This window comes from Castanea sativa, chromosome 7, assembly GCF_040712315.1.
Source record: "Castanea sativa cultivar Marrone di Chiusa Pesio chromosome 7, ASM4071231v1".
Taxonomy (NCBI): Eukaryota; Viridiplantae; Streptophyta; class Magnoliopsida; order Fagales; family Fagaceae; genus Castanea; species Castanea sativa.
The window spans coordinates 43,159,007-43,167,161 of NC_134019.1; the positions used below are offsets into that span (position 1 = coordinate 43,159,007).

Here is an 8,155-nt window from a genome sequence, read left to right on the forward strand (position 1 = left end):
CCATTTCAATCCTCTTATATTTATCCAATTCTCTTTCATCTTTGTCTTTTGATTCCTTACTTGTTTCATCAAATAATGCCTTAGCAAGACACCTTACTAAAACAACACTATCTTCTAGAGCAGCACAACCACCTTGGCCAATGTCTGGGGTCACGGAGTGGAGTGCATCACCAGTTCCATAAATGTTGCTTTCGGTTATGTTTCTCCAAAGAAGTTCCCAAGGATATCTATACCTTATTGGATATGGTATAAAACTATCCAATTTTGTGTTTTCTATGACAGCCCTTATTCGATCAGGCACTTTTCCAAGCTTGCTTAACACAAAATGCTTCATCTTAGTTGGGCTATGTTCTCTCTCTCTCTCTCTCTCTCTCTCTCTCTCTCTCTCTTAAGAAAAGAAAATGAACAACAATTTTGACATGGCCACATGTTTATTCTAGTAAATTAACAAAATGCATTACAATTCTATATACCAACAAAACTTATGGATTACAATTATTATTATTTAGAAAGAAAAAAATGTCCAAAATTGAATTAAATTGAGTATAAATTAGTCCGCTATGCATCCATGCAAAAAAACATAAGGAACACAAAAAAACCAAAATTGGACGTATGCTTAGATTACTAAACACAAATATTTTAATAATTTGTTTAGGTGAGAAGTTGTGATTCGAAAACATCATTTTTTATATTGATTTACCACTTAAACTACTTGTATTATGCACAAATCATTTCAATTCATATTGACAGTTATGAAAGGAATAGAAAATTCTACTTATTTAACTTAAAATGGTGGGTTCCAGTTAGCTCAACTGGTAAAGTCTCTGATGGTTGTATAAGAGATCTGGGGTTCAATCCTGCCTACACCAAAAACTGATTGGTGTCTTGGTCTAATGATAAAGAGCTATCATCAGGAGCGGACGCCATAGGTTGAAACTCTCTATAAAAAATTTAAAAAAAAAACTTAAAATGGAGAAATTTCATATCTCGTTTAATATTTTACTTTTGGATCTAACTGTGTATAGAATGCTATAGGTCATTTAATAATTTAAATAATGTGATACTAAATATTTGTAATATTTATTTTGAATCATAAAATGAATCAATTTAAATTAAGATTTAAAGTTTTATTTCATGGTAGACAATGCCACTGGACAAGAAAAACCACAAAAATTGTTTTGAATAACAATGACAGATATCTCAATTAGCACATCCTTTCACTTTATACTTATGTCAATTGTTAAAATGAAAAAAAAAATAGCAATAATAATGCAAAACATATGTATATGCAATACTGCATTTAAGAAATGCTAAGCTTCCCACAATCAAAATCAAATCTCTTCAACAATAATCCAGCTAGGAATACAGGCACTATATTGTCTCTTAAGAAGGATGTCACTTGTCCATTACCCTGCTATAAAAAACCAACAAAATAAGTTGTACTTATGACCTCAATGCTTCTCCATCTCCTCTCTTTGGCATACTTCTTCAACCCCATCTCAATCCTCTTATATCCCTCTCTTTCTCTATCACCATTCCCTCTTGTTTCCTCACTTTGTTCTTTTAGTAAAGCCCCAGCAAGACACCTGGCCAAAACAACACCATCTTCTAAGGAAGCACAACCACCTTGGCCAATGTCTGGGGTCATGGGGTGGAGTGCATCACCAGCTACACATACATTGTCTTTGTTGATGTTTCCCCAAAGAAGCTCCCAAGGATGTCTGTACCTTAATGGGGATGATATAATGGAATCTAGTTCAGTATTTTGAACAATGGCCTTTATTTCATCAGGTACATATTCATTTCCTAACTTGCTTAACACAAATTGCTTCATTTTAATTGGGTCATCTTCTCTCTCTTTATCTGCAAGATATGAATAAGAACAAATTGTTAAGGATATGATATTTTTTACGATTGCTTAAATGATCTGTTGTGATTGAAGCAATATCATTTTTACTTAGATGCATCAATGACAACAATTTAATTACTCACCAATTACAAAAGGTTAGATCAACAATTGTTAAAAAATTTAGGAACAAAATTGTGTTGCTAGATTTATTTATTTATTTTGATAATTGTTTTCCTAGACTTTATTAAATAAACAATGTAAACTAAGATTATATTGGGAAATTATTAATATGGAAATCTGATTCAAGTAACCAATCATCTTGTAATCGGTCTTTCACTATCCATCCATGCACAAAAACTAAGGTAGACAAAAAACCAAAATTGGTTGTATACACAGATTACTAAAGACAACTATTTTCATAATTTGCTTAGATGAGAAGTTGTGATTCAAAAATATCATTTTTGATATTGATTCATCACTTAAACTACTTGTATTATGCACAAATCATTTCAATTCACATTACAGTTATGAAAGGAATAGAATTTTCTCCCCCATTTTACTTAAAATGGAAAATTTTCATTTCACATTTAATATTTCAGCAATTTTGGATCTAAGTGTGTATAGAATGCTATAGGCCATTTAATAATTTAAATGACATAGTACTAGATACACTTTTAGATATTTATTCTTCTAAAAAAATTGTAATATTTATTATGAATCATAAAATGAATCCATTTAAATTAGAGATGAAATGAAATAAGTTACGAAAAAATTGTGTATCCTAGATTTCTTGTTCCAATTAACATACTCTAAATAGCAAAGAATCAAGCAAGTACTGAATTGGTCCTAAGGGCTCACCTTCGTTGGATGTCAAAAACCAATAGACACCATTGTCATCATAAGGAAGAAAACCAGATCTAAATGCTTTCCCGAAGAACTGAAAGAACTTAGGCTCAAACCCATGATTGGACTTAAAATTTACACAACCCCTAATAGCAGCTCTCCCTGTGAAAGTTGGTGCCTTGAAGCCTAGCCACTTTGCTACCACTGAGTTCACTCCAAACCCAACCAACACCTTCCATTTACAAAGTTGATACTCCAATAAGGCCCAAGTAATTATACAACAAAACACATAGATAGTTTAAATACTAAATTATTTAATTATATTAAAAATTGCATAAATGCTTTTGAGTTTAATTTTGTTAATCCCCCCCCCCCCCACCGAAAAAAAGGGTATGGTGAGTTTAGTTTGTGGAGAAGGAGAGACAATTGTGAGTTTATTGTGGATTCAAATCTAAATTCTCCTATTGGGAAGATTTGAAATATATATGCTACTAACTCACAATTCTCTTGATATTATTTGTAAAAATTAGAATACTGTTTTTGAGATTAGCTTAGGATTCCAGATTCCCACATCACTAATTACTAAAGAGTGAGAATATGTGTGACCTAACTGAGCAAGTATTCTTTTTGAGTTTGATTTGGGATTCACAGCTATAAAATCTTGGACAATTTTCTAATCCAAATTTGTTAAGTTCTAAAAGTTTAGAACAATTGGTAAACCGTAAGCACAAACTTGTCTAGATATAGATTCCTAGATCTCTAAGTTTGATTAGACAGTGCTCAAGGTGTTACAAGTCAGAACGCAAGAACATACAAGTTGCAGAAAGAAGAATTCAAATTATGTGAAATCCGACCGATCGAAAATTAGATTTGACCGATCGAAAATCACAGACATGAAATTTCTGCATAATTCTATTTCATCCCAAACTCTGCTTAAACGTTTAGGGTTTCATTCCAACTTCTTTACATATAAAAAGGAAACCCTAACTACGTTTTCAGGACTTTTTGAGAGACTTTGGAGGTGCTCTTGTGAGATCTAAAAGGTATTATGCCTTCCTCTATCAAAGTCACTACCGGAAATCATTTTCATACCATTAGAACTAGTAGATTTGAAGTAGATGCAACAAGATCATTACTGATGGTGATCTGAAACCTTTGAGTGGGGACTCAAAGTCACAAGCAAGGGTGCTTGTGTTGGTTTAAAGCCAAGAAGAGAATGAGTTCATGGATTTGGAGCTTGCACGTGGTCGTGTCAATAAATTACTACATGAGGTTGCAATAGATTTAGGGTTAAATTTGATTGTAAAAACTTTGATTGTCTTTTAGTGGATTTGCTTTACCTTGATAATAGCTAGGTTAAATCCTTCCCAACTCCAGCAATGGTGGAACAATTGCCTAACTGAAATGTCTAAAGAGGACATCAAGTATGCAATTCAGAAAGATGAGGAAGGAAACCCCATCATCAATGAAATTGAACAAGGAATTCCTGATGGAGTCAATACCCTGATCTATACAATCATGAAACACTTCATAGGAAAACCCAGCAATATCACAGCTAGGATTTATGAGCAGCTGAGTAACCTTAGGTGTAAAACCCTAGGAGAATACAAGTGGTATGAAGACATCTTTACCACTAGAGTTATGCACAAAAGAGATTGTAATTCTCCATTTTGGAAGGAGAAATTTATTAATGGTTTACCAACCCTCTTCAACCAGAAGGTCAAGGAAACCCTTTGCAGCCCCTCAGGTGTCATAGATTATGATAACCTAACCTATGGAGACATCTCTAGCACCATTTGAAGTGAAGGAATGAAGATGTGCAGAGCTCTCAAAATCCAAAGCCAAATCAACAAGAACAAAGCCAAGTACGAAATAGGACATTTCTGTACACTGTATGGCTTACCCTCAGTCAAACCTTCCAAGAGGAAATCCAAGCACAAAGGAAAGGAATCCTTTGAGAAATCCTATAGGAAGAAAGCAACCAAGTATTATAGAAAACAGAAGTACAAGACTGATGATTTCTATAAGAAAGGAAAGCCCAAGGAACCTATTCCATAAGCATCAGGCAAATGCTACAACTGTTGAAGGAAAGGTCATTTCAAGAGTGAGTGTAGAGCTAAGGCCAAATCCCTTATCAATACCCTCATTAGTGACCAACCCAGCAAAAATGAGATCTTCTTGTTACTAGAACTTGACCACTCTGACAGTGAGTCATTCAGCAGTGCTAGTGACAGTGAGCTTAAGCAGATATACAGGTCATCCTCTGATTCCTTTAGAACCAGTACCTCTAGTGGCCCGGATGAACCCACATCCTGCAAAAATGGTTGTTGCAGGAACAAAACCATCAGTGTTCTCAACAGGCAAGAAGAACTTCTTTTAGACCTCATAGAGGCTATAGAAGATCCTATCATCAAAGCTTAGAAGCTTACCCTTTTTCATCAAACCTTAGTCAAGGAAACTAGCAAACCTAGTCTAAGGATCCAGCAACCCAAGGTAGATTTAGAGTAAATCTACAATAGGTTTACCCAGTCCAAGAAGGAAGTTACAGTCAACAACCTTCAAAGGGAAATTAAGGAAACCAAATCAGAAGTTAGAACCCTGAAGCAAGAATTAACCATTCTTAGGGTCAATTATGATCTTCTTAGCCGAAGAATCCAACTTTTGGAAAACACTTCTCATCAAAGCAATGAGGAAAATCCCTCAGATGAAGAAGTTGATCAAACAGTTAACCCTACAACTAACCTTATCCAGGAACCCAGCAAAGATTTGTTCTTAGAAACCATCAGTAGGATTAACTTCCATAAATGGCATTCCAAAGTCAGGATTGTCATCAGCAAAGATTTTGAATTTGAGGTCATAGCCTTAATTGATTCAGGTGCTGATCTTAATTGCATTCAAGAAGGAATCATTCCCTCCAAGTATTTTAAGAAGTCCAAGGAGAGATTGACATCCGCAAGTGGCGGAAGAATGCAAATTGATTTCAATATCCCACAAGCTGAGGTTTGCCAAGGCGGCATATCCTTTATGACAAAATTTGTCCTTGTCAAAAACATGACAGATAGAGTCATCCTAGGAAATCCTTTCTTGTGTTTGTTATATCCTTTCATCACAGACAATGAAGGAATCACAGCCCATCCCTTTGGTCAGTCTATCAAGTTTGCCTTGGGAAGTTAGCTCCCTCCAGAAAGCTTCTATATCAAAAACTCTCAGCACTATCACCATCCAAACTCTTCCATCTTATAATCAAGCCCAGCATCTTGATTCAGCCAAAGCAATTGGTCTTTCCATTTCTTTTGACCCTAATCAATCCCAATTGTCATCATGCATTCATCATGAAAATATTTGCATCTCTGCATCCATCAATTTTAAAAACAAAAGGGTTTTTAACAATTATTTGAAAATCTCAATTGATCTAAACCTTTCTTCGCAGGATAAAGAGAAAGCAATATTTACTACCACTAGTAAGTGGACGATGACTTCTTCAACAGAGAAGAAAGGCAAGGGGAAAGTACCCGCAAGGAACTATCCTCAAAACAAAAGACTACCAGCGGGACAATCTTTTGTAAAGCATGAAGGCGCATCCTCCACCAGCCATGGAGGATCGATATCCCTTCAGGAAATTGTCCCTGCAAAGGTGACATATTCCAGTGGTAATATGGCTATTGTTTTACAAGAAGTCTTATCCAGGAAATACCATTTCAAAAATGGAGCCTATGCAAATTTTTCAGCCTCTATTAAATTCATCCTTGATAACCTTCTAATAGCCTTTACCCAAAACAGCAATAAGCTTTTCCAAAAAATCCTCAAAGCAATAGAAATCCACCTAGTGAACCTTGAGGCGAAATAACTATCCTTCCCTAGTCAACTCTTTGGCAAAGAGGATATCCATTCCATGGATAAAAAGACTATCATGGGCACTGACTACGCTAGACTCAGCCTTAAGACTCAGTCTATCTTAAGAAGTGTTGTTGCCAACTTGCTTCCTAAGATACAAACCAGTATTTTAGGATCCAAGGCAATGTTCGAATCATCTGATGAATGGTTTGAGCATTTCAAAGTTCTGATCACCACTCCTTATCCACAAGCAAATATTGGAGATACAGGTGATAACCCATTCCAAAATGACTGGGAGAAATATTTTGGAAACAGCCTCAGAGTATATGAGCAACAGCATCCTTTTCCAGGACTCTTCATAAACTTTGAAGTAGAACCTGACAAGGACCCTAGCTGGTTATCAAAAATTTTCGAATATGGCTTCATAAAAATGATCAAACTATCAAGCCATGATCAGATCAGCCAATTTCCACAGATCATCCAACAGGTTGTGAAACAAGTCAAAAGTCCTTTTGTTTCTATCAGATGCTGGAGCACAATCCCACAATGGGAAAGGAACAACTGGATGATAGTCCAACCATCTACTCATCTTGTCCTCATTAATGGCCATACCCATCAAGGGCCCTGGTATGAAGGAGATTCCCACTTATCCTATAGATATCCATACACTCTTGCAGACTGTTCGAAAAAGAATCCCACCAATGAGATCCTTGATAAAATGCAAGATTTATGGAGAGACTACCATTATGTTGGTAACACAGGAAGAATTACTGTTTTCACCAACAAACCCTACTCTGCTGCTATTCCGAATCTCTACAAGGTTGATTACATTAATCTTAACCGGTTCATCACAAAGGAATCAGTTTATGAGCCATTGATATATTATGGACTTTACAACCATTATGCCAATTATCACGAGCACAATTTTAATAACGATTCCCCATGGGATCCTTATGATGGGTATCCATCAGATGCTCCTGATACTGACTAAAGCATCCTGACCCAACAACTCAGGATAAGGTTACAATACGGTTACTATTCAAAATCAGCACCAGCCACTGATATGAACAGTACCAGCACCCAGCAAATTACCCGACAGGTTACTATTTCAACAGTGAACAAATCCGGAAAAGCAAGGGGACAAGTCACTATTCATTGGAACAGTAAAAGTTACTGTTCACCAACACAATCATTCAAAAATACTATTGCTTTCGGTGGAAACAGCTTTCACCTCAGTAAAAGCAATTTACTCTCCGCAATTTCAGCAGTATTCAGCCAGCATCCAAGGCTCCATCCAGCCTATTTAAGGAAGCCAAGACTTCATTCTTCAGCAGGTCCAATTTTAGGAGCAACTTCAGCAACTCCAAAATTCCCTCCTCTTCCAGCCCAGAGTTTAATTTCTCAGCTTTGCCTCCTCTTTACAACCCTTAGCATTGTAATCAGATGGCTCTAGCATATTTTCAATTTTGTATTATCATGGCCTCAGCCGGCCTTTATCTGTATTTTCCGCACATGGCCTCAACCAGCCTTTATCTGTATTTTCCACACATGGCCACAACCGGCCTTAGCCTGTAACTTACCCCCCTTTTGGTATCAGAGCCAAGTTTGGCCCGGTCGGAGTTGTAAGTT

General features: G+C 36.2%; 1 pseudogene; it reads right to left on the reverse strand.

The window, feature by feature from the left end:
- Positions 1 to 1,300: 1,300 nt before the first annotated feature.
- On the reverse strand, positions 1,301 to 5,037 carry LOC142644507 (monooxygenase 2-like; annotated as a pseudogene).
- Between the last annotated feature and the right edge of the window lie 3,118 nt (positions 5,038 to 8,155).